The sequence below is a fragment of the Canis lupus genome, chromosome 20 (genome assembly GCF_048164855.1).
Source record: "Canis lupus baileyi chromosome 20, mCanLup2.hap1, whole genome shotgun sequence".
Classification (NCBI taxonomy): Eukaryota; Metazoa; Chordata; class Mammalia; order Carnivora; family Canidae; genus Canis; species Canis lupus.
This window is the reverse complement of record NC_132857.1, coordinates 55,202,120-55,220,889: the sequence shown is the minus strand read 5'-3', so window position 1 is coordinate 55,220,889 and position 18,770 is coordinate 55,202,120. Positions and strand designations below refer to the sequence as shown.

General features: G+C 35.0%; 1 protein-coding gene and 1 pseudogene across 23 annotated transcripts in view; one reads left to right on the top strand and one right to left on the bottom strand.

The window, feature by feature from the left end:
- Window positions 1-18,770, bottom strand: part of MBD5 (methyl-CpG binding domain protein 5) — a 433,497-nt gene that overhangs the window by 155,597 nt on the left and 259,130 nt on the right. The gene's annotated exons all lie outside the window — the stretch shown is intronic.
- Window positions 7,983-9,222, top strand: LOC140612019 (thioredoxin-dependent peroxide reductase, mitochondrial pseudogene; annotated as a pseudogene).

Sequence of the window (18,770 nt, the reverse complement as noted above, 5' to 3'; positions counted from 1 at the left end):
GAGAGGCATGGAAAGCAAGTAGTTGGCATTTTGAGCCTCTAAAGTAGAAACTATCTTTAATTCAGAGGCTAAGGGACCTCCTAAACACAGAAAGAGGGCTCTGATACTAATTCACCAAGAACAACAACAACTGTCCACTAGATTAAAAATGAAGATAGAACTGAGGAAAATTTTTTTGGGAAAACAGTATTTTAGGTGGGTCTCTCGCTCTCACTTGTTTTTTTTTTTTAAGGATTTATTTATTTATTTGTTCATGAGAGACACAGAGAGAGAGGCAGGGACACAAGCAGAGGGAGAAGCATGCTCTCTGTGGGGAGCCGAGTGCAGAACTCGATCACAGGACCCGGGGATCACGACCTGAGCCAAAGGCAGACCAATGAGCCACCCAGGTGCCCGATCTCACTCCAGCTCTTATTCTCTCTTTCCTCTTTCTTTCGTGGCAAGATTTTGCCAAAGTGAAAGCAAGTGATAGGGAGGACACTGCAGGGAAAGAAAACATTATAGGAACAGTTCTTAAGTAGCTTTAGAATAAATTGCTTTTAAATAAATCATCACACATAAAAATTCTGACTCAATCGGAGTGGACTGAGGCTCTAGTACCTCACATAATTATCAGAAGATTGTTGTACTCACTTGGTCAAGCATTTCTGATCTCAAAAGCATGGACATGTGAATAAATGCTATGTTTGGAGAATAGTAAGTTGTTGGCCCAGTATGAGAGGAACATAGGCAGATCAGAGGTAAGGCAAGAAAGATAAACTTGGCCAAACAGGGAAGATTATGAAGGACTTTCTCAACAGTTTGAAGTGTATTCCACAAGCCATCAGAGATTTTTGAAAATAGGAATGGTATCATATAGAAACCTATTAATCCTGCAAGTGGGCAAAATACAATATAATAAATACTTCAGTAAATAATAGGAAATGACTGCACATCAGTTATTACACAGAAGAGAAAAATATCCTCAAGAACATGGAATAAAAGTGGGATTTTATATAGGTGCCTGGGTGGCGCAGTCAGTTGAGTGTCTGGTTGGTTTCAGCTCAGGTGGTGATCTTAGGGTTGTGAGATCAAGTCTTGCATCAGACTCTGCACCCAGCAGAGAGTCTGGTTAAGATTCTCTCCCTTGCTCCCTCTAGCCCTCCTCACCATGCTCTCTCACTATAATAAGTAAATAAAATCTTTTAAAAAATTCCTGAAATTTTATACATCTTATATGTAGGTGCCTGAAAGTTTAGTCAAGCAATAGAACCAGAAGATGTTTTCTCTAGTTTTTGTGGGTGAATGAGAGTAGATGATTAGTCAATGGAGATTAGAAGGGGAGAAGTAAGAACTCTTAAAATTCTTTTAACTTTTTGGGGTTAAGCTCTTAAAATTTAGAACTCTTAAAAGTCTAAACTTTAGACAAAGATTAGATTACCTCTTGCCAAGCAAGCTCTGAGAAGAGAATGGTTGCTATAGAAGGAAGGAGGGCCCAGCCTGGATTACTGGTAGTTTGGGTTAACTGGAGAATAGTCTTCTATCAGAGAAAGGGAAAGTTTCCCGATCCCTGCTTTGTCACACTGGGTATGGATGGAGGCAATAACATAATAAAAACTGAGATTGGCTATGACCCAGAATTACTTCTTTTCCTTGCAGATGGCCTACGAAGTATCATCTATATAAACAGATGATCTTAAGTTAGGTTGCATCTATTCATACATGTTGACTTTAAGTCTAAACATGTATTAATGATATTTGGGGATGCTGTAATTCATTGCCCTGTAGTGTACAAAGTGGTTTGTGGCATGATGATGCTGATTTCTAGAGATAAAACCAATAGATCAATAAATGATAAATCACAAAGTAACAACGATCCTTTTGTGAAAAACAGAAAGGTTGATGGGATATCATACAAAGGTTAACGGCCCAGATCCACTTCTGGAATGGATGAGGAGTAAGGAACTACCAGTGTAACAATCATAACTGGAAAAATTATAAAAGCCCAGTTAGTTAACATTTCTAGAAACTGTCCTAAGGGCAAAAAGCAAATGAAAAACCTTTTTTGCAACTGCAGTTAGCCCTTACTTACATAGCAAAAGTTTTACTTCAGGTGAGGAAGACTGAGAATAAGTGGCCCCTATCACCCCTGCCTCAACTCAGTTTTGGCATAGATGTTTCACACCAGGAGGGAAAAGCCAAGAAGATCAGAGGCTACTGTCTCACCAATTGCCCCACTCATAAAACAGGAGAATCATTTCAAGAAAAGTTGTCCAGTATCCCTGTCCTTAGTTTCAGAGCAGTGGCTCAGAGATTTTGCCCAGGGATAGATGCAGGCCATGAAAACAAGAGAGTTTTAAAGTTCTCTCCACAATAATTTTATTTAAAACAGAGTGTAGAAAAGTTCAAGATTAAAAGTATGCTTGAAACAAGTGAGCAAGTAAGAGGAGGCTAGCAACTTTCCATGGGAAACAAGACAAAGAGCAGGCCACATGAATGAAGAAATAGAAATGGTTGGATTTATCAGTTCTTTTTTTTTTAAATTTATTTATTTATTCATGAGAGACACAGAGAGAGAGGAAGGAAAAGCAGGCTCCGTGCAGGAAGCCCGATGTGGGACTTGATCCCGGGACTCCAGGATCACGCCCTGGGCCAAAGGAAGGTACTAAACCGCTGAGCCACCCAGGGGTCCTGGATTTATCAGTTCTTAAACAAAACAAAACAAAAATGGCCTAGGAAAATAGGGCTTTTACCAGAGACAACCAAGGCAAGAGAGAGCCAGAGTCCTTCTAAGTAGGAACAAACTTCAAAGAATAGCCCAAAAACTACTCTAGTAAAGGGGCCAGAATTCAATTGGATCAGACTGTGGAGTAATTTGTGTCCTTAAGCCTTATCAAAAAGAACAGAGCATTCCACTGGCAATCAGGGAAGCTCAACAGATGTGCAAGATACCAACAGAGGCGGATACCATAACAAAGATCAAGGAAGAAGACAGTCCAAGAGACCTCTGTTATAAATATTGTCATTACATGGTGACCATGTGGATGGGCAAGTCCAAACCTTTTGAGGAGTATTATCAGAAGCTTGACACAATGGGGGAAATAGACTTCACTAAAATAGCCTAGCTAAGTAATTAAACAAATAAAAAAGCAAACAACAATAAAAAATCCAGGAAGAGAGGATCAGTATCTAGAGTTGACATGCTAACTAAAATGTCAAGTTTTCAACAACAAAAAAATTACAAGACATGCAAAAAACAAGAAAGTATGACCCAAACACAGAGAAAAAAAGTGAATAGAAACTAATTTGTGAGAGAGCCCAAAGACTTCAAAGGAACTGGTATAAATATGTTCACAGAACCAAAGTAAAGTACTATTACAAACATTTCAACAGATCTAGAATATTAATAAAGAGAAAGTAATTATTAAAGAAGAACCAAATGGAAATTCCGGAGTTGAAAATATAATGATTGAAATAAAAAATTCAATAAAAGGACTCAATAGATTTGAACTGACAGAAGAAAAAAAATAAATGAATTTGAAGATAGATCAACAGAGATTTTATATTCTAAATAGAGAAAAAAAGAGAAATGAATAGAGTTTCAGAAGAATATGGACACCACCAAGCAAACCCAACATATGCCAAATTGGGAATAACAGAAGGAAGAGTGAAAAAGGACTTGAAAACTATTCAAAGAAATAATAGCTGGAAACTTACTAAAGTGTGTATGAATTAGTCTCTAGGTTAGACCATATCTAGAGAATAAAAAATCCTCAATAAATTTAAAAGAACTGAAATCATATAACATATGCTCTCTAATCATAATGGAATGAAATTAGAAATCAATAACAGAAAGAAACTGGTAAATTGAAAAACATGTAGATATTAAACAACACATTAATGGGTCAAAGTAGAAATAAAAAATGATATTAGAAAATATTTTAAGATGAATTAAAATAAGATACAATGTACCAAAACATATGAGATGAAGATAAAGCTGTGCTTCAAGGCAAATTATAACTGTAAGCATCAATATTAAAAAAGAAGAAAGATCTCAAATTGATAACCTAAATTTCTACCTTAAGACATTGGAACAATAAATGAAATTAAACTAAAAAATAAAAATGAGATTGGAAATAAATGAAATAGAGTATGGAGAAAATAGAGAAAAATCAATGAAACTAAAGTTTAGTTCTTTGAAAGGTCAGAAAAATTGTGAAATTTTTAGCTAAAGTAACGAAGAAAAAAGACTTACATTATCATAGCAGAAATGAAGGAGATGACATTATTACAGACCCATAGATAAAAAAGTATAAAAAAACCCTCAAAGTCAAAAAATTAGGCAACCCAGATGAAACGGACAAATTCTGAAGAGACAAACTATTCAAGAAGAAATAAACCGACTCAAGAAAAAATAGAAAATCTAAATAGATCTACAAGTAGAGATTGAATTAGTAATTTAAAAACTTTCCACGATGCAACAGTGTAAGTTCATCAGTTGTAACAAATGTACAATTCTGGTGGGGAATGTTGATAAAAGGGAAGGATACACATATATAAGAGCAGGAAGTATATGGAAAATCTCTGTATTTTCCCTTTAATTTGCTGTGGACCTAAAACTGCTCTAGAAAAATAAAATCTAAAACAAAACACTTTCCACAAATAAAAGCCTAGGCCCAGATGGCTTCACTGGTGATTTCTGCCAAACATTTAAAGAAGAATTTATACCAATTATTTACAAACTTTTTCTCAAAAGTACATGAGGAGAGAACATTTCTCAACTCATTCTGAAGCCATTATTACTCTGATACAGAAATTAGACAAATACATCACAAGAAAAGAAAACTAAAGACCAATCTCTCTTATGAATATAGACACAAGCATCCTAAATTAAGTAGAAGCAAACTAAATCTAGCAACTTATAAAAAGGATCATACACCATAGCTATGTGGAATTTATCCCAGGAATGTGAGGTTGATTTAACACCCCAAATCAATTAATTTAATACACCAAATCAGTAGAATAAAGACAAAGCCCATGCCATGATCTCAACAGACACAGAATAAGCATTTGAGAAAATCCCAAACTTCTTGATGATAAAAAATACTCTACAAATTAGAATTAGAGAAGGGAACTTCCTCAAATAATAAAAAGCATGTAGTAATAATCCATAGCTCATATCATAATTAACAGTGGAAGTACGAGCACCTTCTTCCTAGATTAGGAAAAAGACAAAGGAAATCCACTCTTAACACTTCAACATTGTACTGGAGATTCTAGCTTGGGAAACCAGGCAAGAAAATGAAATTTAAGGCATCTAGACTGGGCATAAGTAAAACTACTCCTATTTCAGATGATACGATCTTATATATAGAAAATCCAAAGGAATTCTCTAAGAAAATATAAAAATTTATAAATGAGTTCAGTAAAGTTGCATGACACAGGATCAATACAAAAAAAATCAGTCATTCTCTACATCAAATATGAAATAAAATTAAGAAATAATTACATTTAAAATTGTATCAAAAAATAAAATATTTAGGAATAAATTTAGCAAAAGAAGTATAAAATTACACTCAAAAACTACAAAAGAAACAACAGTTGAAGAAAATTGACCTAACTAAATGAAAATACATGTTATGTTCATGGATAAACATGAGACTTAATATTGTTAAGAGGCAATATTTTCCATATTAATCTTTAGATAAAATGCAATCTCTATCAAAAATCACAGCTGACTTTTTTGTAGAAATTGACAAGCTGAACTTAAAATTTATATGGGGATTTAAAGGACCCAGAATATCCAGGACAAACAACCTTGAAAAAGAAGGACAAAATTGAAGAACTTAATTTCTTATATTAAACATCACAAAGCTATAATAATTAAGACGCTATAGTACTGGCATAAAGATAAACATACAGAGCAATGGAATCCAATTGAAAATCCAAAATTTTCATAAATCCATAAATCCAATTTGTGGTCAATTGTTTTCCCAATGGAGCTATGACAAAAAGATACTCATATACTGCTGTATATGATTTTTAAAGAATTATTAGGGAATACAAATGAAGTGTAAGAATGAAAACCGTTATCAAACACAACTCAAACACAACTCACTGACAAATTGCTGATTTTTGCATATCTTCTTCCAGACTTTCATCTATGCTTTTTCTTACAAAGCACTGATAATACTGTACCTAAATTTTATGCATTTTTAACAAAAAAAAGCCCAGGCTTCAACAAAGTCTTTGTAAACATTATGTATGATAATATCATAATATTGCACTGTAATTTGCTTTTACCATTCACTACTGTTTATCATTTAAGTTCTTTCCAAATTTAATTATTATAAATAAGCTTGCATAGTTTCCTTGGGATAAGGTTTTTTTCTATACTTCTTTGGAATAGATTTTTAGAAATTGGGTCAAGGATAATAGTATCTTTAGGCTTCTGGTATACACATATATCTTAACTACTTTCTAAGAGTTGTACCAGTTTACATTTAGTAGCAGTGTAAAAAAATACAGTTGACCCTTGAACAACATGAGGGTCAGGGGCACTGACCCTCTGCATAGTTGAATATCCACATAGAACTTCTGACTCCAAAAAAACTTTACTAATAACTTATCATTGACCTGAGTCTTACAGAATAACATAAAGTCAATTAACACATATTTTGTATGTTATGTGTATTATACACTGAATTCTTGCAATAATATAAGCTAGAGAAAAGAAACTGTTATTAAGAAAATCAAAAGGAAAATACATTTACAGTATTGTCTCAAAAGCAATTTATATATATGTGAACCCATGCAGTTCAGATCCATGTTGTTCAAAGTACAATTGTTCCTACTTCTATACATCTTCACAAACATACTTCATTTTCATGAACATTATCATCTTTAAAAGTCCTTAGACCATGGATCTGAAATTCTACTTACAACCTATATTGGAAGAAGAACACATTTTAAGTTTGGTAATAGGGGTAATATCAATATTTTCTATAAAGGTTTTCCTTAACAGCAAAGGAAACAATAAACAAAATTAAAAGGCATCCTACAGAATAGGAGAATATATTTGCAAATGACATACTAGATAAAGGACCAGTATCCAAAATCTATGAAGAACTTATCAGGGACGCCTGGGTGGCACAGTGGTTGAACGTCTACCTTTGGCTCAGGGAGTGATCCCGGTGTCTTGGGATCCAGTCCTGCATCAGGCCTTCTCATGGGGAGTCTGCTTCTCCCTCTGTCTCTCTCTGCGTCTCTTATGAATAAATAAACACAATCTTTAAGAACTTCTCAAACTCAATACCTCAAACCCAAATAATCCCATTAAGAAATGGGCAGAAGACATGAACAGACATTTCTCCAAAGAAGACATTCAAATGGCCAAAAGATACATGAAAAATGCTCAACATCCTTCATCATCAGGGAAATACAAATCAAAATGAGACACCGCCTCATACCTGTCAGAATGGCTAAAATTATCAACTCAGGAAATAACAGAGGTAAGTGAGGGTGTAGAGAAAGAGGAACCATCTTAAACTATTAGTGGGAATGCAAACTGGTACAGCCACTGTGGAGAACAGTAAGGACGTTCCTCAAAAAGTTAAAAATAGAACTAACCCTATGACTCAGCAATTGTACTACTGGTATTTATCCAAAGGATGCAAAAATACTGATTTGAAATGACACATGCACCCCGTTGTTTACAGCAGTACTATCAACAATAACCAAATTATGGAAAGAGTCCCAACGTCCATTGATCAATGAATAGATAAAGAAGAAATGGTATGTATACATATATATACATATATATAAATATATATGTATATATATATACACACACAATGGAATATTATTCAACCATCAAAAGAATGAAATCTTGCCATTTGCAAAGATGTGGATAGAACGAGAGTGTATTATGCTAAGTGAAGTAAGTCAGTCAGAGAAGGAATACCATATGATTTCATTCATATGTGGAACTGAAGAAAAAATAGATGAAAATAGGGGAAGGGGGCCAGTCCGGCGAATCCCTGGCAGCCGTGGTGGGAAGATTCCTCCAGGCTTCGATTGCCGGACATGTGAGTGCTATTCCATGGGGCATCTCTGCCTCTGCAGCCCTTAGACCTGCTGCTTCCAGAAGAACATGCCTGACAAATGTATTGTGGTCTGGTTCTGGTCAAGCAAAATTCACTTTTAGCACCAGTTCCTCCTACCATGCTCCTGCCGTCACCCAGCACGCACCCTACTTTAAGGGCACCGCCGTTGTCAACAGAGAGTTCAAAGATCTAACCCTTGATGACTTTAAGGGGAGATATTTGGTGCTTTTCTTCTATCCGTTGCACTTCACCTTTGTGTGTCCTACAGAAATTGTTGCTTTTAGTGACAAAGCCAAAGAATTTCACGATGTGAACTGTGACGTTGCTGCAGTGTCAGTGGATTCCCACTTCACCCATCTCGCCTGGATCAACGCACTGCAGAAGAATGCAGTTTGGGCCACATGAACATTGCACTCCTGTCAGATCTGACTAAACAGATTTCTCGAGAGTATGGTGTGCTGTTAGAAGGCCCTGGTATTGCTCTAAGAGGTCTCTTCATCACTGACCCCAATGGAGTCATCAAGCATTTGAGTGTGAATGATCTCCCTGTGGGCCGAAGTGTGGAAGAGACCCTCTGCTTGGTGAAGGCATTCCACTTTGTGGAAACCCATGGAGAAGTCTGCCCAGCAAACTGGACCCCGGATTCTCCTATAATCAAGCCAGATCCAAGTGCTTCCAAAGAATACTTTGAGAAGGTAAATCAGTAGGTCATCCCGTGTCCCCACCTCTTCTCACATCAGGGAAGAGCGCAGTTGGAACTCACCTTTAGCATTTCAAAAATGATTATTTATAGAAGATAAAATACCCATTATGCTTATATTCGTAAATAATCTAAATGTTTTGTTTTTGTAACACTGGCCAAGGCTTTTAAATGTATTCACATACTTTAATTGGTAACCTCTTGATGGCTAGCTAGTTTGTAGGATGCTAGTTCACCTAGTCCTTGCATTGTGTCTTCATTGGAAAGAGGAAACATTCTTCTTTGTTGGCCTTACTTGAACCTTTATGTTCACCAGAGTAGTACAATAAGCACTGAAGCTTGTGATCAAAGGTCCTGAAACTTTGTTGAATTTCTTTGCGATAAACTAAATTTTCTTTTAAGGCAGCAAAAATCATACATAGTTTTAAGGTGTTAACATCAATGGTCTAATGTAATAACTCTTGCAATGGCTGTATGTGTACTTGAAAAAAATGTGAATCATGTTTTTAAAAAAAACACGGTGGCCGAGTGACTTAAGTGATCATGTGTGTCTCTTATCCCAGAGATTAACATAGTTATTTTACTTATTTGTTAGCTGACGTAGGGTCTACATACAATTCTAGATACTGATTGGATATAATTATAAAGGACATTTATTGAATCCAGGAATTGCATTCTGAAATCATTGTAATTATTTTCTTTTCTGAAGTGCTCAATGTACATAATAAACATTTTAAAATAAAAAAAAATAAAATAGGGCAAGGGAAGGAAAGATAAAATAAGATAAAAAGAGAGAGGGAGTCACACCATAAGAGACTCCAACAATAGAGATCAAATTGAGGGTAATGGAGGGGAGTTGGTTGGGGGATGGGCTAAATGGGTGAAAGGTATTAAGGAGGGCACTTGTGATGAGCACTGGGTATTGGTAGATGATGAATCATTAACTTCTACTCCTGAAACCAATACTGCACTATATGCTAACTATCTTGAATTTAAATAAAATCTTGGAAGAAAAACAAACAAAAAAACACCAAAATAAAACAAAAACAAAAAAACAAACACAAAAGGTTTTGCATAGTTTTATGAGATTAATGTACCATACATTAAATAGGAGTCAAGTTAATTTTTCTTATTCTGGAAAAGAATGGATTTTTATCAGTCAGATCACATAAATACAAGGCACTGTAGCAGAAGTGGAAGAATGTGATGGAAAGGTATAAGCACAAAAACAGTTCAATAACAATACGAGATTTTAAGGTTTCAGAAAATAGCATAAGGTCTCAAGGTCGGTATAAAATTATTGTCAAAAAACAGCATGTGGGTGTTGTACATAAGTGATGAATCACTAACTTCTATTCTAGAAACCAATATTATACTATATGTGTACTAAAAAAACTTAAAAAAACAAAACAACAACAACATGGAAATTAAAGCTTCTATATGTTCAAAGGAGAGAAATCACCTCAAGTTAGAATGAGATTTATTTTCTAATCACACAACTTAGTACATATATAGGAAACCTAGAAAAGTCTTTGTCTTAACATATTCAGAAGTCCTTAAACAATAAATGTCAAAATTTATAAAAAATTCTAATGTTTGATTAATGTTTCTAACATCTGAGCATTAATATGCACACTAATAGCTTTCATTTTGAGATTACTGTTTTTTCTCTCTTCATTATTTCTTCAAGACTCTCTTCTAACAAATTTGTTTGTGATATATGATAGTAAATTCATCCTTGCAGTGAGTGGTTAATTGTACCTGTGGTTCATCTAGTCCTGTCATCAGGGCTTTCTTTTCCTTGGTATGTATGGATTTGTGCTTGGAATATCTATTCTAATGTACTAGTGAGTTGATGGCATTGCATTCTTTGGTCTAATATCTATCACACAGAAAAATATCTTTCTTGGGTAGTAGTAGAATATTATTTATGTTAAATGAAAACCACTATCGGTTTAGTCGATGCTATGGATGAATTTCCATATTATTACTTTGAAGAAATCAATTCACTTTTATTCAATGTCTGATGTTTACACACACGTGCACACACATACACAAAACGCATTTTTACAGTACTTTTAAGAAACAGTTCATGAGTTTTTGTAAGATGGAGAAGCTTTTACGTTAAACTTGAAGAGCTTCAGAATCTGCCACCAGGAAAGCCACAGTTCCATATCCAAAGACTAAAGACAAAACAGAGTTCCCATAACCTAAATATTCATCAACCAAACACAAAAGTTCTCGTATCATAAAATACTGATTAGTGTATACATCACTCATTAATTATTCCCTACTCAAATATTCTTTCCTCTTTAACACTAAAAAGCCTGTCCTTACCTATTAAGATAAAGGTTCTGTTAGTTGGTCTTACCTTCATCATTGGATGTTGCAACTGTATCTATTCTTTTAGGATTCTATTTATGACTATAAAAAATATAACACAATTGACAATAATGTAATATAAAATGACTCAAAGTCAATATCAAAGAAAAATGCAGGATTCCATGAAGCATGAGGTTGGTGAAAGTGGTACTTGAGCACTACTCAAATTGCACATAACCCCAGTTAAGACAGTTAAAAGGTGAAATAGAGAAGATTAGCAAGGATTATGACTCCACAGATGCGCCAAAGGTGAATAATTTGAATATCTAAGATTGGAGAGATCCTTGGGAAAATTGAAAAAATAAACCAAAAAAGACCCTGAATATTTTTGCAAAACAATCCTCTTTAAAAGCATCCTAGAAGGTTAAACATTAATAGTTGGATGTCATATTGTGTTATCAACTGTGTTAGAAATAACAAAAAAGAAAATGAAAATGTCATTCATTCTTTATGGAGTTTCATTATTTTACAGTTAAAATTATAACCTGTACTTAAATAGCCTTTGGTTTAGTACTTTTCATAATAAAGTCCTACTAAACCTTCCCTTTTATTCCCATGCTCCTACTATTTACTATACATCTTTCATTTCTATTTCATTTAGATTCCTTGTTCTGGTATTGATTCTTAGGCAAAAACAATAATACAGGATAGGCATAAAAAGAATTTTGATTCTTAAAAATGAATACAGATTAAGTGAATTCCTTTTTAACATGGATGTGAAACTTAATTTCATGTGCTCATAAACAATGCATTCCATAGGCCTAGTATAGTGTTAACAAAGAAAGCAATTGTCATCCTCAATCTTTGTTTATACCTTGAGAGATTTCAATGCACAATGTAAGGTATTGGGTGAACAAGTAATTAAAGCTCACCTAAATAAACAGAGGTCTGCAAAGTCTGGGAGATTAAAATCAATGAAAAGTTATATGGTAAGTCAGCTCAGGGATCGAAATACAGAAGAAATATGATCATAACTCTGATTAACCTTGCTGTAATATTTCTCAGCAACTAAGGGTTTTTAAAGATATATATTAAAAGTCAAAAGACATGGATATGGAATAATCAATCTATCATATGAAAAGCAAGGATCATTTGGAAAGTGATAAAAATCAATTGATAGTTTTCCAAGATGATAGGAAAATATATTCATTTACTTAGAAGAGGAAAAAAACCTTTATGTTAAGTAATCCAACCGTTAAATAAAATGTCAGATTTCAGTTTGTAAGAACAATTACTTTAATCACAATAACTACTTTTTTTTTTTTAATTTTTACTTATTTATGATAGTCACAGAGAGAGAGAGAGAGAGAGAGAGAGGCAGAGACACAGGCAGAGGGAGAAGCAGGCTCCATGCACCAGGAGCCTGATGTGGGATTTGATCCCGGGTCTCCAGGATCGCGCCCTGGGCCAAAGGCAGGCGCCAAACCGCTGCGCCACCCAGGGATCCCAATAACTACTTTTTTAAATTGAAATATTATTGATATACCATATAGAAACGAGAATACCAGTAATAGAAACAAATGTTTGCTGATGTTTAAACAACTAAAACTTTAACCTAAGGATAGTATTCTGAAGAATAAGTAGGAAAAAGAATAGTATTCTGAAGAATAAGTTGGAAAAAAATGAATGAAGTAGCCAGGTATAAGTACAAGTACCAATTAACAATTGCCATATGATAATATGGGTGATTATAGCCAGATATTCTGATTATTCAATTAACGTCAGAGATGAGAATTTTAATATAAAATTTCCTAACTTTGGAAGATTATAGGACACAAATGACATAAGCCTGCCCGCTGAATCGGGCCTATAGGCCAGTGGTGTTGCAAATCTAGAATAAACTAATGCTATTTTTATTTATAACTGACTTGTATTTATAGTAAGGAAAATGTTTCAAATACTTTAGTCCAATTTTCTCATGTCAATCCTATTAACATTCTTTAGTAAGTTTACAAATGGAAATAATAAAATTGTGATATTTAAAAAAATATTTTATTTATTTGAGAGGAGGAGGAGAGAGAGAGAGAGCACAAAGAGAAAAGCAGACTCTCCTCTGAGCAGGGAGCCTGATGCCACTTGATCCTAGGACTCTTATCACGACACGAACTGAAGGCAGATGCTGACTGAGCCACCCAGGTGTCCTTGTAAGATCTTCTCAATTATGCTTTCATTTCCAAATGTCTTGGCATTGGGTAGGAGGCAGAAAAGAAAAGTTAAGTGTGAATCCAAACTTGGGAACATTTAGTGAAGAACAATGACAATCTCAAAAATACACAACTACAATCTAGACTCCTTTCTTTGTTTTCCTTCAGTTATCCCTCAGTTATTCAGAATGACAGAGTGCTATAAACTGCACTGTCTATTTGTTTCAGGAGCAGATGGGAAAAGTAGCTGCTTTAAAATGTGATTAAAATATGAGGCCTCTGTTTCGTATTTATTTTTCTTTTTAAGCTTCAGATTTTAGGCTTAAGCAACATTAATCAAGGGAAGAAGAACCAGACAGCTGCTGTAGCCCTAGTCCAACGTTTATGTCTCTGCATGGGAAATGCTATAAAAACAAACAAATAATCACAGCAAATAGACAATCGAGACTATCTTTTGCAAAATCTGAGAGAAAAAAAATATCACTCATATATTGTTGGGGTGAGTCCAGTGTGGTGTATAATCTTTATGGAGGGTAACTAGTCAATATTTATTTAAATTAAAAATGCATTTACTATTTTGTATTCTGGTTATGGTGATGGTTATGCAAATCTATGCATGTGTTAAAATTTACAGACTGGTACATCAGAAGAAAGAAGTCAGTTTTACTGTATAATAATTTTTTAAAAAGAACAAGTGCAAAAAAAAAAAAAAAAAGAACAAGTGAGCCTAGTAAGCCTAGTATACTAGTATATCCTAGTACCAGGGTTGTGGCCATTTTCAGGTTAATAATTACATCACCTTAATGGTGGGTAATGCTGACAGTTCCCATCCATTATCTCATCTAATTTTATAATTACCCAATTAGCATAGGGACTAGTCTCCAATTTTTGCAGAAGAGTATACCAAGGCTCCATGAGAGGGGAAGTGACTTGCCTAAAGTCACATGGCAATGGAATACTGAAGGCCAGACCAAAACCAGGCCTGTCTGCACAATTATAAACAGCCTCCAGTCCCAATGTCCCCACTCTCTGTTGCTCTGAGATGGCTGAACAATAAAGATATTTTTAAGTGCATTTACTCTTTGATCCAGCGATCCTGCTTTGGAAGTTTAACCTACAGATATCCTACACATGCACAAAACAACAATATTCAATTTTTTTTTCACTGAGGCAGTGTTTACATCACCAAAGATTGAAAGTAACTCAAACATTCCTCCACAAGGCGCTGATTAAATGGACTATGACAGACTTCCGATGGAAAATCATGTGGCTCTAAACAGGAATAAAGAATATTAAAAAAAACAAAACCGAAACAAACAACCTCCCCGTTCAGAACTCTAAGGTAAATTGTTCAGCAAAAAAAGCAAAGTGCAAAACAAAATATATTGTACACTGCCTTTGTGTAAGAAAGGTGGGTATACATCAATACCTCTATCTGTTAGTATGCTATGTGTACAAAGACGAAAGGGTACACAAGAAACTAGTAACAGCTTTGACCAAATGGGTTGGTGGTGGGAGAAGATGGAGACAGTGTTATAAAAGCAAGATTCTCGGTGAGTTCTTTTAAAGATATATATAGATATATCTATATATATATATCTATATATAAAGATCTTATTTATTCATAAGAGACAATGAGAGAGAGAGAGAGAGAGAGAGGCAGAGTCATAGGCAGAAAGAGAAGCAGGCTCCTCGCAGGGAGCCTGATGTGGGACTCAATCCCGGGACTCCAGGATTACGCCCTGGGCCAAAGGCAAACACCCAATCGCTGAGCCACCCAGGCATTCCTTTTTAATGTTGTTTTGAGTTTTGAACCATATGTGAAAAGTTAAGACAGTTAAGAAAGAAAGGGATTATAGGCAGCTGAGTGGAGCTATAAGTTTATGTATTAACCTTTTACTTTGTTCCCAAAAGCAGCAATTTTACTCAATCTTTCTCCTGGTTCTAGCAAGAACAAAGCATGTTTCACTTAGAGTAGTTTCTGCTACTGTGAGTCTGAAGGAAGGGAAAATCTGTATTGGGGACTTAGGTGGAGAACACATTTATTGTGACTTAAAAAGAGCCATCAATAAAGGATAAGCAGCTTTAGTTCCTAGATTTGTTCAGTATAGTCCACTAAAGGTATGTATTAATTTTACCTGAATAGGGAAGGAAAGACCTGCTCATCTGACTTCAGAACTAAAATTAGGATTCCTTTATTTCTGTCTCAAATTGCTAAGAACTAAATATTGTATGCTGTGTGTTTGAAAGAGCAAAGGATTCTAAAACCTTGGTCTCAGCAGTTAAACTGTCAAATACAAATACTAGATAATCTGTATCTACTTCGCTGCCATCCCCTAAGAATCATTCTTCATAGAACCCTTACTGAGAATTTTTCCTTATTGCAAAAAGTACAGAATGATTTGTTAGTGAAACAAACTTTCTGGCTCAGGTTACCTGCTTTCCATAGGAACTCTGTAAAACTGCTGTAAATGATGAGGAACAATCATAGCTTTGATTGATCTAGAAACATTTCTAGAGTGATGTGCAGTTTACAGATTGAATTCTAGTATCTTATTTCATTTCATCTTTACACTCTGGTATGTGGGTATCATTAGCTCTGGGGTGCCTGGGTGGCTCAGTGGGCTGAGCATCTGACTCTTGATTTTGGCTCAGGTCATGATCTCATGGGTGTAGGATCCAGCCTCTTGTCTAGCTCTGTGCTCAACACAGAATCTGACTGGCCCTCTCCCTTGGCTCCTTCCTCCTGTTCATGCTCTTGTTCTCTCTTTTTCTATCTCTAAAACAAATAAATAAATTAAAAAAAAAAACCAAATAAATAACATCTTAAAAATTCATCCTCCAGAGATTGCCAGAGGCCAGACTGGAACCCAGAGCTGACTGTGAGACCAACTGATTTTCTATTTTCACACAGTTATAAATATATATGCATATACATATATAACTATATGTGTGTGCATATATATAAAACTATATAATTATAAATGCCTGCGACACATGACTAGTTTATTTATTTATTTATTTTTTAAAGATTTTATTTATTTATTCATGAGAGACAGAGAGAGAGAGAGAGAGAGAGAGAGGAAGAGACACAAGCAGAGGGAGAAGCAGGCTCCATGCAGGGAGCCCGATGTGGGACTCGATCCTGGGTCTCCAGGATCACACCCTGGGCTGAAGGCGGCGTTAAACCACCAAGCCACCTGGGCTGCCCACATGACTAGTTTAGAGATAATAATAGTTATTATCTGATGAGAAGGTTAAGTCTTAAAAATTGATCTGTAAGGAAAAAATATACAGTCATCAAAAATACCTTTGGAGAGAATTTAAATCACCCACCAAGCGAAAAACATAGTGTGGGTGGCTTAAAAACCTGGTTATCTTAAATTTCGAAGTATAAATTAATATATCATATATACTAGGGTATATATACTTAAACATAATATCACATTACATGTATTTCCCAAAAGAGGATGATAATGGGTGAATTTCTACAACTAAATGTAAATATCATGGAACTCCACTGTACAAATAATAGCCAACATTCACTGAGAGCTTATTGTGAGTCACATATTATGCTAATGTTTTATATATTACCATATTTAATTGTTTACAGATGTCTATAAGGTAGATCCAAACTCATAAATACAGATGAGGAAACAGAAGTCTTTGAACGTTTGAGTCACACAGGAAGTATCAATGCCATGATTTGTACCCATTCATTTTGACTCTAGAAGTCATAGCCCTAGAATATGAATTGGTGTTCATATTCTTATTTGGATGCACCATAACTGCATTAAACAAGGCAGCAGAAGGAACCTTATATATCCAAGATGATAAGTTTGACAAAGATTCGTAATCTAATTTCCAAATTCTTATGTAAAAATTATGGCAATAGGACTTCTGGTCAAGATGGCACCGGGAGTACACATTTTAGAGACATATCTGTCAAATACTTAGTATTATAAAGCACAGAGAGAAAAAAATTAAAAGATATATGTGTACTAAAAGTAAAAATCCCCATGTAACAGAATACAAAGCAGTAAGCAAGGCTGATAGTGTAGACTTGTTAGGTTCCAGGTCTGGTAGCAGTCAGAGGCACCAGTGGTTGGAAGTGCACGGTAGTGGAGATTAAAAAGAACCACCTGGCAAAAGAGTTCAGCCAGTCTTGCTGCATAAAATCTGCACTGAGGTGTGATTCATCAAATTCTGAAAAAGAGGCTGTAAAAAAGCTCAGTTAAAGCTTACGCAAACCCAGGGAGCCAAAGGATGAAGACAAAGCCTACCTCTTACAACACAGGCCAATCTCACTCCCCCAACATCCTCTCTGAATCAGTTATTAGAATAAGCAGAAAACGATGAGATAAAAGAAAAACAATTCCCCTCAAGATAAGCCTGCAAATTAATTTCCAAAGCATATGAGGAAAACTTAAAGCCAAGAAAGGCAAAAACCTCAACAATTTTAGTAGAGTACATAAAGTTAAAAGAGAAATATGCAAAACAAATACATAGGCAGAACAATCAGAAAATATCTTAAAAATAAAACTTTAAGATTCTTAAAGAAATAAAATAACAACATCTAAAAAGAGAACAAAAAAACCCTATGAAACAAAATCAACAGAAAAGATAATAGATGTATATGAAAATATACAACAGAAAACTTTGAAAATGAAAATATATTAACTGGAAAAGAAAACCCTGGTGGACATCAGAGATTCTAAATTGGTGCAGTAAACTGGAAAACAGGATCAAGAAATTCACAAAGAATAAGATACTGAGAGGGGTGCCTTGCTGGCTCGGTCAGTAGAGCTAGACTCCTGATCTCGGGGTTGTAAGTTTGAATCCCATGTTGGGTGCAGAGATTATTCAAAAATAAAATATTTAGGGGTGCCTGAGTGGTACAGTTGGTTAAGCATCTGACTCTTGGTTTTGGATAAGGTTGTGATCTCAGTGTCGTGGGATCTAGCCCTCCATCCGGCTCTGCCCTCAGTGAGGAGGCAGCCTCAGATTCTCTCTCCCTCTGTCCCTCCTGCTTGTGCTCCCTCTCTCTAAAATAAATAAACAAACAAACAAAAAAAAGAATAAGATACTGAGGTAAAAAGAGATGAAAGCTGGGAAAGACTAGTTAACAGTCATGGGGGAATAGATAGATGCTTTAACATGTAACCAAACAAAAATTTCAGAAGTAGAAGATAAGAAGGCAGATAAGCAATGTTTGAATGTTAATGGCTGAGATATTTCCAGTACTAAAGGTCAATATGGTATCTGTGATCAAAAGCATCATCATTAAATCTATAAAAAATATATGAAAATAAATTCACACCTCAACCTTCACACAGCAAAGTGCAAAAATCAAGGTTTAATAAGAAAATCTCAATACTATGAGAGAGAGAGGGAGAGATAGAGAAAGAGAGAGAAGGGGAGAAAGATTACTTGTAAAAGAACTATAATTAAATGGCACAC